Below are 14,766 nucleotides of genomic sequence, written 5' to 3'. Positions count from 1 at the left end.
GGATTAAATAAATATATTCTTAAAATCAATTTCACCTTTTTAAAAAACACAAAAAACAACTTTTAAAAGTGTGAAGTGAAGTGAGTCGCTCAGTCATGTCCGACTCTTTGCAACCTCATGGACTATACAGTCCATGGAATTCTCCAGGCCAGAATACTGGAGTGGGTAGCCTTGTCCTTCTCCAGGGGATCTTCCCAACCCAGGGATCAAATACAGGTCTCCCGCATTGCAGATGGATTGTTTACCAGCTGAGCCACAAGGGAAGCCCATTTAAAAGTGTGGCAACAGGTAAATGTAAAAGTATGTTTGTGTCTCATATGATATTTCTGTTGAACAGTGTCGATCCAGGCATCCCAGGGACTGGCATGGCACTGTCCTCATGGTAGACCCAGGAGACCAGGGAATAAAAACTGCTGATAAAAACTGCTTATTAGTTTCTTGGCTACAAAATTTATAATCTCTGTGGAATTGCTCCTCATTAAAGTCTTTGCAGCATTTTGTAGCTGCAAAGGATTCCACAATCTTTTCATGAGTTATTCCTCAGGACAGAGTTTGTGAGGCAGGTCACTGCTAAGTTATGAGGCTCGTTAAAATGATCATCATTCAAAGGTCAGTGGAGGCCTCCACAGACATATACCCTCACACAGTGGAGAAATGGAATAGCAAAGGAATGGTAAGAACTACAAAGGAGAGTCTGGGGTGGGGGTGGGGCTGACAGAGTAATCTGCACTTGCTAGTAACGTCCTCCCCCAGGGAAAGCTCACTGAATGGTCCCTGTATCCCTTGTGGCATCACCTCTCCCCACTCCACCATGCTTTCTTACAGGCAGAATCTAGAGACTTGATTAACGCTTCAGGCATTTTAAAGTCAGTTTTCAGGAAATGAGAATTCTTTCAGCATTCAGCCCACTCTATCTTCTCTTGCTTAACAAAAGACTGTGAAAGGCAATTCCCTCAGATGTCTATTTGTCCTCAGTTCGACTTAAAAATCGGCTCAGGAAATCATCTGTCAATCAAGTATATTACAGAGAGAAACAGTCATGGAATTACGTGAGCTGAGATGTTTCAAATGACAATTTTGTACTTGCACCTCTTCAATTATTCAAGACAACATAAGTCTGCTCTAATCCTTAAAAAGATTTTAGGATTAAGGAAACTTGGCACTCTGTGTTTCAAATATTTAGAGTTATTTGAAGAACCCAACTCTTACATGAGACTCAGGGAGCGTTCTAAAACTGGAAAGAAGACCCTCGACATGAGAAAAGCACCAGGCAGTAAAGACAGGTGACCTCGTGTATGTCTAATATGTGTAATATCTGATCACTCTTTTTTCATTTCAAGGGTTTGTTTTGATGGGGTTCAGGAAGTTCCCAGCTAGCTGAGCTGAAATAAATATTGAGGACCTGCTGATGCCAGCCACTCTGCCAGGCACTGAGGGTACAGAACTGAAAGAGACACAGTCTGAGGTCCAGCTTGGCTAAAACAGAAATAGATGACAATCCCCTTTATATATCCATGATTATTATTTTATTGATTTTCATCTATAGAGTTCATTGTTTTCTTTTTTTCCTTGCTTGCAAGGCACCATTCTAGGTAATTGGCCCTTGGGACATTTTTAGAGTATAAAGGTATATTTAAATTTAATTTTAGCAACAGAGAAAGGGATATTTTACACACAATAGTGAAAGTATTTAGAGTCTATATTTAGTATTTAAAACAAAAATGCCTTTTTTGAATGAATGAATGCTTCTTTGAAGGTAAAATTGTTGCATTATATTGTAATATGAATGCACATTTCAGGCTGCTTAAGCAGGTTTCCCCTACCCTAGGACAAATGATTCATTTTTTCTTAAAAGAGACTTGAGGATACTCGTCCATTTCATCAACTGACAGTTTTGCATTTAAAGTTTATATATGCCAGACTGTAGGTATTGATATCAGTATGAATATTAATATCAGTCTATGACAGTCTACCAAAGGTTCAGGGCAAGGTACTGTTACTTAAAGTTTTATTAAAAACTTCTAATTTCATCTCAGAAATTGGTTAATATGTCTGCATTTGTTCTGGATTCAAGAGATGGTTTTTTACCTCTTCATTTCTTAAAATAATACCACCAAATAGCACTTTCTACTCAGTTGTCTACTTTAAGGATAGATCTCCAACCCTCTGCACCTCGCACCCTCAGAGCCCAGAGTAAGACTTACCTACCTTTGGTTACTTTAGTTACTGTATTAAAGTTAATACCACACTAGTCACTGGGCTTCTGCCCTACTGTGTGTGGGTATTTCTCTGTGAGAGAGACTTGCTCAGGCCCACTTTTTGCATTGTTTGGCATTCAGTTTTCCTGCTTCTTCAGCTAGGCTGTGTTCCCTCTCTCCTGTCACTCAGGACTACTTGTCAGAGTCCATGCAACTTGCTCTGACCAATGGAATGTTAACAGTGTGACACAGCAGAGGCTCAAACATCCTGAGCTGTTGAGCTTGATTTTTCTTTTTTTTGAGTTTTTAAAAATTAACTTTAAATTTATTTACATTAATTGGAGGCTAATTACTTTACAATATTGTAATGGTTTTGCCATATATCAATATGAATCCACCACGGGTATACACGTGTTCCCCATCCTGAACCCCCCTCACACCTCCCTTCCCGTATCATCCCTCTGGGTATCCCAGTGCACCAGCCCCAAGCATCCTGTATCCTGCATCGATTTTTCTGTGTGTCTGTCATCATCTCGTGAAGGACATGCTGGCCTATTAGTTTTAGGAGGAACAAGAGGGACACATGGCGCAGAATACCCCCAGACAAATCTAACCCAGATGCTCCAAACCCAGGTAACCCACTGACTCGTAAGGAATAATAAATGATTGTATTGAGCCACTGAGTGTTGGGATGGTGTGTACACAGCAATAACTCCCATCCTTCCCACTCTGTCATTTCCACAAGGGACAGCTCTCCCATTCTCTATTTCACAGGCTTCTTTTCCACCTAACTTCACTATGTCCCAGCAACCATTGGCAAAAAGTGTGACCTTCTATGGCACTGGGGAAGTGGAAGAGGAAATCAGGGGAGGATAAAAGGGCATAGGAGAAGACTGATGCTAGTTGTGAGATTCCTATTAGGAGGAAAAACTTAATTGTCACCATACTCAGCCTGCTCCTGCCTCAATTCTTCTATCTCCTTTCTCACCCCCCAGTCCTAATTTCTTACCCTTAATAAACATCGTTCCCACAATCAATCTTCACAATGAGGCTGAAGTTTTATTGTATTTATTGCTAACATTTATTTGATACTAACCAGATATATTAAGCATTGAGCTAAGTACCTTACTTAGATTTTATCTTTTAAACCTCACTGTGATGCTGTAAGATAGATAGTATGATTTACATTTTACTTCTGAAGAAGCTTAAGAGACATCAAGACCCACAGCTAGTAAGTGGTGGAGCTGAGGCTCCAATCCAGGCAGCCTGATGTCACAGCCTGGGTTCTTTCCCCTCACATTCCACTGCCTTCTTGTGTGGAATCCCCTTGTCCCCATTTCCCACCGTCATTCTCCTCACCCACTCTACAGACACACAATAATGAGTGTATTTTTATTCTAATATGTTTTATATTACACTGGGGATTACTGTTTGATGTGTATTATTTCCAATTTTTGTAAATGGCATTTTATTACTAATCATATTATTCTTTTCCACTAAGCATCTTGTTTTTGATACATTCATGTGTTGATTGCCAAAGCAACCTTGACAAAAATGAACAAAGCTGGGGGTATCATCTTTCCAGACTTCAGATTATACTACAAAGCTATAGTAATCAAAATAGCATGGTACTGGCACAAAAACAAATACACAGGTTAATGGAACAGAATAAAGAATTCAGAAATAAACCCACATGCCTATCATCAATTAATCTACGACAAAGGAGGCAAGACTATACAATGGAGAAAAGTCTCTTCAACAAGTGGTATAGGGAAAGCTGTACTGCTGCTGCTGCTGCTAAGTCGCTTCAGTTGTGTCCGACTCTGTGCGACCCCATAGATGGCAGCCCACCAGGCTCTGCCATCCCCGGGATTCTCCAGGCAAGAACACTGGAGTGGGTTGCCATTTCCTTCTCCAATGCATGAAAGTGAAAAGTGAAAGTGAAGTCACTGAGTCATGTCCGACTCTCAGCAACCCCATGGACTGCAGCCTACCAGGCTCCTCTGTCCATGGGATTTTCCAGGCAAGAGTATTGGAGTGGGGTGCTGTTGCCTTCTCTGAGGGAAAGCTGTACAGCTACATGTAAAACAGTGAAATTAGAACACTCCCTCACACCATATATAAAAATAAACTCTGAATGGTTTAAAAATCTAAATGTAAGACATGACAGCATGAAACTCCTAGATGAGAACATAAGTGAAACACTCTCTGACATAAATATTAGCAATATTTCCCTAGATCAGTCTTCCAAAGCAAAATATAAGTAAAAGCAAAACAATTTTTAAATGGAATCTTATCAAACTTAAAAGCTTTTGCACAGCAAAGGAAATCGACAACAAAAAGATGACCTTGGAAATGGGAGAAAATATTTGCAAATAAGTATACAAACAGTTCACACAACTCAATACATATATATATATATATATATAAATAACAACAATACAATAAAAAAAATGGGCAGAAGACCTAAACAGACATTTTCCCAAAGAACATACACAGATGGCCACCAGGCACAGAAAAAAGATGCTCAACATCACTAATTATTAGAGAAATGCAAATGCAAATCGAAACTACAGTGAGGTATCACCTAATACCAGTCAGAATGATCACCATCAAAAAATGTACAAACAATAAATGCTCGGGAGAGTGTGGAGAAAAGGGAGCCATCCTACACTGTTGGTGGGAATGTAAATTGGTACATATACTAGGGAGAACAGCATGGAGGCACCTTAAAAAACTAAAAATAGAGCCACCATATGATCCAGCAATCCCACTCCTGGGGGTACATATTTGGAAAAAATAAAAGATACATGCACCCCAATGCTCACAGAAGCACCGTTGACAACAGCCAAGATATAAAAACAATCCAAGTGCCCATCAGCGATAAGTGGCTTAAGAAGCTGTGGTATACATGCATAATGAAAGAGGGCGTGGCATATATACACAACGGAAGTGTGAGGGAACTCAGACTTTCTGTTTGGTTTTGGTGTAAATGGAAAGCTGCCTTAAAAGATAAAGTTTATTAATTTGAAAAAAGCACTCCTTAGAGTGTTTCTTGGGATTACTGAGGCCATCTTTTCATTTTTAAATTTTACTTAAAATAAGCATCCCCAGGTACATATTCTTCTCAGAGAAGTTTGATAGCTACAGAGACTGAGGGCAAGAAAAGGGGGTGACAGAGGATGAGATGGTTGGATGGCATCACTGACTCAATGGACTTGAGCTTGAGCAAACTCAGGGAGATAGTGAAGGACAGGGATGACTGGACCGCTGAAGTTCATGGGCTCGCAGAGAGTCGGACACGACTTGGCGACTGAAAAACAACCTGAAATGTATTGTTTTAATAATAATAAAGCTTGTTATCTCGTGGTTGTAAATTAGCTGGTGAGGGAAAGGATCAATTTAGAGTGCATCAGGAGAGAGAGCCAGAGAGGAACAGTTTTCGAATAATGAGGGAGGATTTCTCCCCATTTTAGCTTCAAATAAAATGTTATCACTTATGTTTGTTTGACTTATGGCTCATATTTGCCATGTGTATGGTGAGGAAAGTAAAGATGTGCCCTGATCCAGACACACTCACTCACTAGCCTAGTGGTGTTGAATTTTTATCACCCTGTGGACAAACTGAAGGGACTGCATTCTCCTGTATTCAGCAGATTCTTGTCTTTACTGCATTTTCTGCCTTGGTAGAATCCCTTCCCTCTATCACTCCTGAAGGACACCTCTCACAGACATTTTTAAGGCCCTGAGTTTGCCTCTCATCGTTCCACAATGCAGTGAAGGACTTCGAAGCCAGGTTGGAATTGGGTAACATGGTAAAGAGTGAGTCTTATTTCCATCAGGGGGTCAGGGACTCTCCTTGGTGACGGCCACTGAGTTTACAGAGCCAGCTATAAGGTTTGAGCTCTTGAGCAGCACATGTAAAGGAATAACTCCTCCCACATCCCACCCCTGCTTATCCTGAGATATGAGTATATGCAGGAAGATTATAAAAAACTAAGGAAAAAGAAACTTCCAACCAACCAACCCTCACCAGTCGTATTAAAAATACTTGCAAGCTACCAGATAAAAAAAGTCACATTTAAACATGTGGAAGGAGCAAGCTCTAGATTTTAATGAGGTCCCCATTACAACACAGAGTTGATAAGAACAGAGGGAGACCCCGGTACAGTGGTTAGAGTGTGGCTCTGCACCACACAAATAAGCTCTATATTATATTTTAATATAATTAAAATTATAAAACCAAACTCTCAGAATAAACACAGTTGATAGGTGTCAGACACTGTGACAGACAGTTTACATGCATTATCTTATTTTCACCAAATCTCTGTGAGGCAGGTTCTATGAATGTCCTTACAGAGGAAGACACTGAGGCTTACAGAGGTTTACCCAGGTTCCCAGGGCCAGCAGGTGGCACAAATCGATTTCCCAGGGCTGGCAGACAGCTCTGTTTCCAAAAACAGTAACAACAGAACTATATTGTGGGTGCATGCTCACTCGTGTCTGACTCTTTGTGACCCCATGAATTGTAGCCTGTCAGGTTCCCTTACCCGTGGGATTTTTCCAGCAAGAATCCTGGAGTAGGCAACCATTTCCTCCTCCAGGGGATTTTCCTGACCCAGGAATTGAACCTGTGTCCTCTGCGTCTCCTGCATTGGCAGGTGGATTCTCTACCACTGCACCACCTAGGAAGCCCAGACTATATCAGAGAGGTGATTATTTAGCCTATTATAGAATGAAATTACTATTTTCATGGGTTACCTGCTGATTTCCAATTATAATAATTAGAAATGATTTGAGATGGTCTTTATTTCCCTACTCTGGCTCAGCTTCCTTATCTGTAAAATGAGGTGCTGGATGGGGCTATTGGTCCTTAGCCCTGGCTGCACATGAGAAACTCCTGGCAGTTCTTTACCTGGATCCACCTCATGGCAACTGAAGCAGAATCTCTGCAGTGGCGCCCAAGCCCTGGAATCTGCTTTAAAGCTCCCCAGGTGATTGCAAAGAGGCAAGTGATTTACGTCTCGAAAAGTCCTCACTCTCTGTATTTCGACACTTCTTTAGCTTGATCACCCCCCACCCAATACATGAGAGGGGAGAGTTGGTCATTCACTGTACATCTGAAGAGTTATGAAGCCCACCACTAAGACTTTCTCTCAGGTTGGTTAAAAAAAAAAACCCAAAGCTAACCAACCAGTCACTCATGTTTTTAGAAGATTTTTCTGAAAATGAGACTTCAAGACAGTGTCAGCTGGTAATCTGCTACCTTGTACTAATCAACATAGTACCTTTGAACACCCTCACCAAGGTCAGGGAAGGGTTTAAATTTTTTTTCTTTTTTTCTTTTTAAATGAGTGAACTGGAAACAAAGCTCCCAGAGCCCAGATAATTGCACTTCTCCTGTCAGGACAGTCAGAGAATGTCTCTTTCATTTTGTGAGTGGCATTGGCACCAAAAGGCCAGCCCCCGTGGGAACTATCCGGCCAGCAGATGGAGTTTGCTCATGTGACTCCTGGGCTTGTCCCCTTTTCTGGGACAAGGGACAGTGTTCTAGATTCTCTGTGGAGAACTGCCTCTCATCAGGGCTCCGGGTCAGAGCCCCCCTTCAGCGAGGGCCGCAGCCTCACCTGCTGCCCTGAGGGGCTGTAGCTGGCTTTTCTCCAGTGGCCAACCAGTCAAGTGGCTCAGTCAGAACATGTGTTGGGGTGGCTGACACCAACACCACAGCTACTTTTTCTCCCTGGTTGAATCCTGCCCTCCAGATCTCTTGACAATATTGTCACTCACTCTCATGGGCTCGACAGCACGTCAACTTGCAGACAGCATTGTGTGGCAGTTGCCAGAATGCACATTTCACCTCCTGGTTATTCCAGGCACATCATCAAAGGCGACATGGATGAATTAAGCTAGAGAGATGACATCTAGTCAGGCCAAACTGATCTTTCTCTACCAAACCCAAGGCCCAGATTACATGTGCAGTAAAGCAGGAAGAAAAAGTCAGTGAAATCATAAACAGCACTTGCTGAGGATCAGCTGGCTGACTGACTGGAAAGACGTGGTTCAGGTGACAATGTTGGCAGTTACAAGGGACTTTTCCTCAGTTTCTGGAGCTTAGATTTTCAACAGGCTGCTCTAAAACGAACGTTTTAGCAGTAAGAGAAAACTCCCCACCTCTCTATCCTGACTTGGCCCTGTCCACAACACATCTATGCATTTTTCATTTCTTCACAGTTGTGTTCTCTTTTGTTTATCTAACACTAACAGACTCGATGCTTTTCTGCAAGCTGATTTTTTTTTAAAGCCTCTCAGCAGATGAAACCTTGTCTATCCAATTGTCCTTGGGAAGCAGTCTCTGCTTATTTTAGCATCATCTTTCACTGGTGCTGGAGTGAGGTAGCTCAGGGATTGGCATGCACTCACTTTACAGAGACCAGGTACCAACAAAGTTACCTGCCAAAGCCACAGGTATGAGAATGGGATTGGACTTCAGAAATATTACCTAATACATGTAACACTACCTGTTCTTCCCAAAGAGACAGAGGGCAGACCCTGCCCCACTTATTCTGGAATTCCTGGTGTCTATCGTGAGGCTTGGCACACACAAGGAGAGGAAGAAATGTTTGATGAGTTGACCGCCCTAGTTTTTCCCATCACTCAGCACACAGCAACTGCACAGCCACATTTTTGTGGCTGTTGAAATAAGGCCTAAAGAGGTGCACTAGTGGGCCACAGTGGCAGAGTTACAGTACATTGTTCTAATGTGCCATTCTTTGATTCTTTAAAAATACATGTGAAGGAAAAATTGCTTCATGTACGGAAAACATGTTAGGAGGGGACACTGTTTACAAATTTTTTTCATGTAATTGATTCAATAAAAATAGTGTTTTAAATTTATTAAGCATTTACTGAATGTCAGGTCCATGAATCAAGGCAAATTGGAAGTGGTCAAACAAGAGATGGCAAGAGTGAATGTAGACATTCTAGGAATCAGTGAACTAAAATGGACTGGAATGGGTGAATTTAACTCAGATGACCATTATACGTACTACTGCAGGCAAGAATCCCTCAGAAGAAATGGAGTAGCCATCATGGTCAACAAAAGAGTCCAAAATGCAGTATTGGATGCAATCTCAAAAACGACAGAATGATCTCTGTTCGTCTCCAAGGCAAACCATTCAATATCACAGTAATCCAAGTCTATGCCCCAACCAGGAATGTTGAAGAAGCTGAAGTTGAATGGTTTTATGAAGACCTACAAGACCTTTTAGAACTAACACCCAAAAATGATGTCCTTTTCATTATAGGGGACTGGAATGCAAAAGTAGGAAGTCAAGAAACACCTGGAGTAACAGGCAAATTTGGCCTTGAAATATGGAATGAAGCAGGGCAAAGACTAGTTGAGTTTTGCCAAGAAAATGCACTGGTCATAGCAAACACCCTCTTCCAACAACACAAGAGAAGACTCTACACATGGACATCACCAGATGGTCAACACCAAAATCAGATTGATTATATTCTTTGCAGCCAAAGATGGAGAAGCTCTATACAGTCAACAAAAACAAGACCAGGAACTGACTGTGGCTCAGATCATGAACTCCTTATTACCAAATTCAGACTTAAATTGAAGAAAGTAGGGAAAACTGCTAGACCACTCAGGTATGACCTAAATCAAATCCCTTATGATTATACAGTGGAAGTGAGAAATAGATTTAAGGGCCTAGATCTGATAGATAGAGTGCCTGATGAACTATGGAATGAAGTGCATGACACTGTACAGGAGACAGGGATCAAGAACATTCCCATGGAAAAGAAATGCAAAAAAGCAAAATGGCCGTCTGGGGAGCCCTTACAAATAGCTGTGAAAAGGAGAGGCGAAAAGCAAAGGAGAAAAGGAAAGATATAAGCATCTGAATGCAGAGTTCCAAAGAATAGCAAGAAGAGATAAGAAAGCCTTCTTCAGCGATCAATGCAAAGAAATAGAGGAAAACAACAGAATGGGAGAGACTAGAGAGCTCTTCAAGAAAATGAGAGATACCAAGGGAACATTTCATGCAAACATGGGCTCGATAAAGGACAGAAATGGTATGGACCTAACAGAAGCAGAAGATATTAAGAAGAGGTGGCAAGAATACACAGAACTGTATAAAAAAGATCTTCACGACCCAGATAATCATGATGGTGTGATCACTAATCTAGAGCCAGACATCCTGGAATGTGAAGTCAAGTGGGCCTTAGGAAGCATCGCTATGAACAAAGCTAGTGGAGGTGATGGAATTCCAGTGGAGCTATTTCAAATCCTGAAAGATGATGTTGTGAAAGTGCTGCACTCAATATGCCAGCAAATTTGGAAAACTCAGCAGTGGCCACAGGACTGGAAAAGGTCAGTTTTCATTTCAATCCCAAAGAAAGGCAATGACAAAGAGTGTTCAAACTACTGCACAATTGCACTCATCTCACATGCTAGCAAAGTAATGCTCAAAATTCTCCAAGCCAGGCTTTAGCAATACGTGAACTGTGAATTTCCAGATGTTCAAGCTGGTTTTAGAGAAGGCAGAGAAACCAGAGATCAAATTGCCAACATCTGCTGGATCATGGAAAAAGCAAGAGAGTTCTAGAAAAACATCTATTTCTGCTTTATTGACTATGCCAAAGCCTTTGACTGTGTGGATCACAATAAACTATGGAAAATTCTGAAAGAGATGGGAATACCAGACCACCTGACCTGCCTCTTGAGAAATCTGTTTGCAGACCAGGACAACAGTTAGAACTGGACATGGAACAACAGACTGGTTCCAAATAGGAAAAGGAGTACGTCAAGGCTGTATATTGTCACCCTGCTTATTTAACTTCTATGCAGAGTACATCATGAGTATGCTGGGCTGGAAGAAACACAAGCTGGAATCAAGATTGCCGGGAGAAATATCAATAACCTCAGATATGCAGATGACACCACCCTTATGGCAGAAAGTGAAGAGGAACTAAAAAGCCTCTTGATGAAAGTAAAAGTGGAGAGTAAAAAAGTTGGCAAATAGCTCAACATTCAGAAAACAAAGATCATGGCATCTAGTCCCATCACTTCATGGGAAATAGATGGGGAAACAGTGGAAACAGTGTCAGACTTTATTTTTGGGGGGCTCCAAAATCACTGTAGATGGTGACTGCAGCCACGAAATTAAAAGACGCTTACTCCTTTGAAGAAAAGTTATGACCAACCTAGATAGCATATTCAAAAGCAGAGACATTACTTTGATGACTAAGGTCTGTCTAGTCAAGGCTATGGTTTTTCCTGTGGTCATGTATGGATGTGAGAGTTGGACTGTGAAGAAGGCTGAGCGCCGAAGAATTGATGTTTTTGAACTGTGGTGTTGGAGAAGACTCTTGAGAGTCCCTTGGACTGCAAGGAGATCCAACCAGTCCATCTGAAGATCAGCCCTGGGATTTCTTTGGAAGGAATGATGTTAAAGCTGAAACTCCAGTACTTTGGCCACCTCATGCGAAGAGTTGACTCGTTGGAAAAGACTCTGATGCTGGGAGGGATTGGGGGCAGGAGGAGAAGGGGACAATAGAGGATGAGATGGCTGGATGGCATCACGGACTCGATGGACGTGAGTCTGAGTGAACTGCGGGAGTTGGTGATGGACAGGGAGGCCTGGCGTGCTGCGATTCATGGGGTCGTAAAGAGTCGGACATGACTGAGCGACTGTACTGAACTGAACTGCGAACTACGATACTGGAGATAAGAGATAAATAAGATATAGTTTTTATTTTCAAGAAACTTAGAGTAAAAAATGTTATTTGCAGGGTTTTTGTGAGAGGTGGTCATATTCTGTGAAGCACTGTGTAGCCCACCAGACTCCTCTGTCCATGGGGATTCTCCAGGCAAGAATGCTGGAGTGGGTTGCCATGCCCTCCTCCATGGGATCTTCCCAACCCAGGGATCGAACCCAGGTCTCCCACACTGCAGGTGGATTCTTTACCACCCTAGCCACCAGAGAAGCCCTGAAGCACTAACAAAGAACTCCTATTTCTGCAAGTAGTCCCAACATTTATTTATCTCAAGAGTATTTGCTTGGAACTGTGTCCTTACCTTCCTTGCTGCTAAGTCGCTTCAGTCGTGTCCGACTCTGTATGACCCCATAGATGACAGCCCACCAGGCTCCCCCATCCCTGGGATTCTCCAGGCAAGAACACTGGAGTGGGTTGCCATTTCCTTCTCCAATGCATGAAAGTGAAAAGTGAAAGTGAAGTTGCTCAGTCGTGCCCGACTCTTAGTGACCCCATGGACTGCAGCCTTACAGGCTCCTCCATCCATGGGATTTTCCAGGCAAGAGTACTGGAGTGGGGTGCCATTTCCTTCTCCAATGCATGAAAGTGAAAAGTGAAAGTGAAGTCGCTTGGTCATATCTGACTCTTAGCGACCCCATGGACTGCAGCCTTCCAGGCTCCTCCATCTATGGGATTTTCTAGGCAAGAGTACTGGAGTTGGGTGCCATTACCTTCCTTACCAGATATTAAAAACAACACTCTTTCTCCTTTGGCAGGGCCAAGTGAAGTATCAGGTTACACTTAGGGGCAAGTGAAGTGACAGGTTACATTGTCAGTGTGTTCTCTGACTGCGCAATTGAATATCAGTGAGCATGTAGCAAGAATGTAAACATCACTTGCCAAAAAAGTTCCATGTACACTAAAAAAAGAAGTCTGAGTAAGGAGGTTGAGGCCCAAGGAGATTTAACTAGAATTAAAGTTAAGAACACTAACATTTCATTTGGTACCTATTCTTTTCCAGGTAGGAAACATAAAGAGAATTAGAGACTTCAGCGTGAATAAGAAAAAAAACTAGAGGGGTTCATTGTTAGGAAACTAACTAGATAAACAGGAAGAAGCTAAATTACTTGAGCATATTTATGGGGGAGAAAAAATTTTCAGAGGTATATTTATGGCCTAGAAACTTAAATGTGTAGATGAGAAGACCAGAAATAAGAGATTTTCCCTGAAATAAAGTTTACTTTAATGACTGAGTCTGTATTACATGTTAAAAACAGCAAATTTAGGAAGAGATAATGGATCTTAATTAATTAATTTATTGGATCATTAATTTCAAAGACTGAGGAGCCTACTGATGTAATCTAGAGTACATAGATCTGAAATTAGACTCAGTCTTAATAAAATAAAATTAAAAAATAATTGGCCACAGATTAGTAGCTTAGAAACACAATCTTGGGAGGTGGGGTTATGATATTCCCTAAATTTTCAGCTCTCATGATGATACTGTTAAAACGGGGAAGTAAGGGGTAGGGAGAAGCAGGTAACTTTTAACCTAACTGCAGGATAAAGTTTTGCTGGAATGTTGAAAATTTACTGGTAGGGCTAAGTGTTAGATTTCATGTTTTTGTTGTATACAATTTCTTTTCCATTTTTCATTCCCTCCTTCTTCCTTTCTTTTAGCTGCTTTGATATTTACCTAGACATTCTTTCTCAGGGACAGAAAAGATCTGTCCTGATTTCAGGGACTGAAAAGATCACTGAAATGTCAAAATTGTTTTGGATATTGGAGTAAAGTGGTTAGAGATGGAGCATGTGTGACAGCCATTCAAAGTCAGTCCTGCATTTGCCCTCACATTCTTAAACTACTTCAGACTGGCAGTCTAATCAGGAAGGGCTGAGAGGAAGACACTTACTCAGAGGGCATCATTTCAGGTTGGGTACCAATCAAAGGGAGCGCTTCCTCTTCAAGCACACCATGGTACACTCATGATCTCAGTGTGCATTTGTTGGATGGACTAGAGTCAGTCTCACAACAACATCTCAGATGTTGTCCAAGTTACCTTGAGGCATAGAGGGTCAACTGAAGGAGACAATCTCTAGCAACACATCCATGAGCAACTGCAAAGTTCTCTTCCTTCTCCCATACTTTTGGATGTCCCCAGCGGTGTACTCTGCCCTGGCACCTAGGGTAGACAGTGGACAGCACTGACTACATGGGTGCCTGCAGATGCCCAGCAAGACATGGAGTATCATGCTGCTGGGTGAATGTGTAACTTTAACCATTACAGACACAATAACTATTTCCATATAAATCAAGAGTCTGAAGTAGAAGAGGGGTTAGCTATAAATATTACAAGGATGTGGGCTTCCCTGATGGCTCAGATGGTAAAGAATCTGCCTGCAATGTAGGAGATGCGGGTTCAATCCCTGGGTCAGGAAGATCCCCTGGAGAAGGAAATGGCAACCACTTCAGTATTCTTGCCTGCAGAATCCCATGGACAGAGGAGCCTGGTGGACTACTGTCCGTGGGGTTGCAAAGAGTCTGACATGACTGAGTGACTAGCACTTTACTTTTAAACATTACAAGGAGGAATGCTTCAACTTAATAGAAATAAAAACTTTCTAAGGTTAAGATCTATGTAACATTGGAATGACCATCTCATGAGCTAGAGATGAATTCATTAATTCACTCATTCAATACATAATTATTGTGTACTTACAAATGCCATGCATTATTCTAGGCACTGAGGATACAGTAGAGAACAAGAGAGAAAAATCCTTGCCCCTGTGGAGCTTTTCTGGG

This window comes from Capricornis sumatraensis, chromosome 5 (genome assembly GCF_032405125.1).
Source record: "Capricornis sumatraensis isolate serow.1 chromosome 5, serow.2, whole genome shotgun sequence".
In the NCBI taxonomy this organism is placed as follows: Eukaryota; Metazoa; Chordata; class Mammalia; order Artiodactyla; family Bovidae; genus Capricornis; species Capricornis sumatraensis.
The sequence above is the reverse complement of the archived record's forward strand: the minus strand, read 5'-3'. Positions refer to the sequence as shown.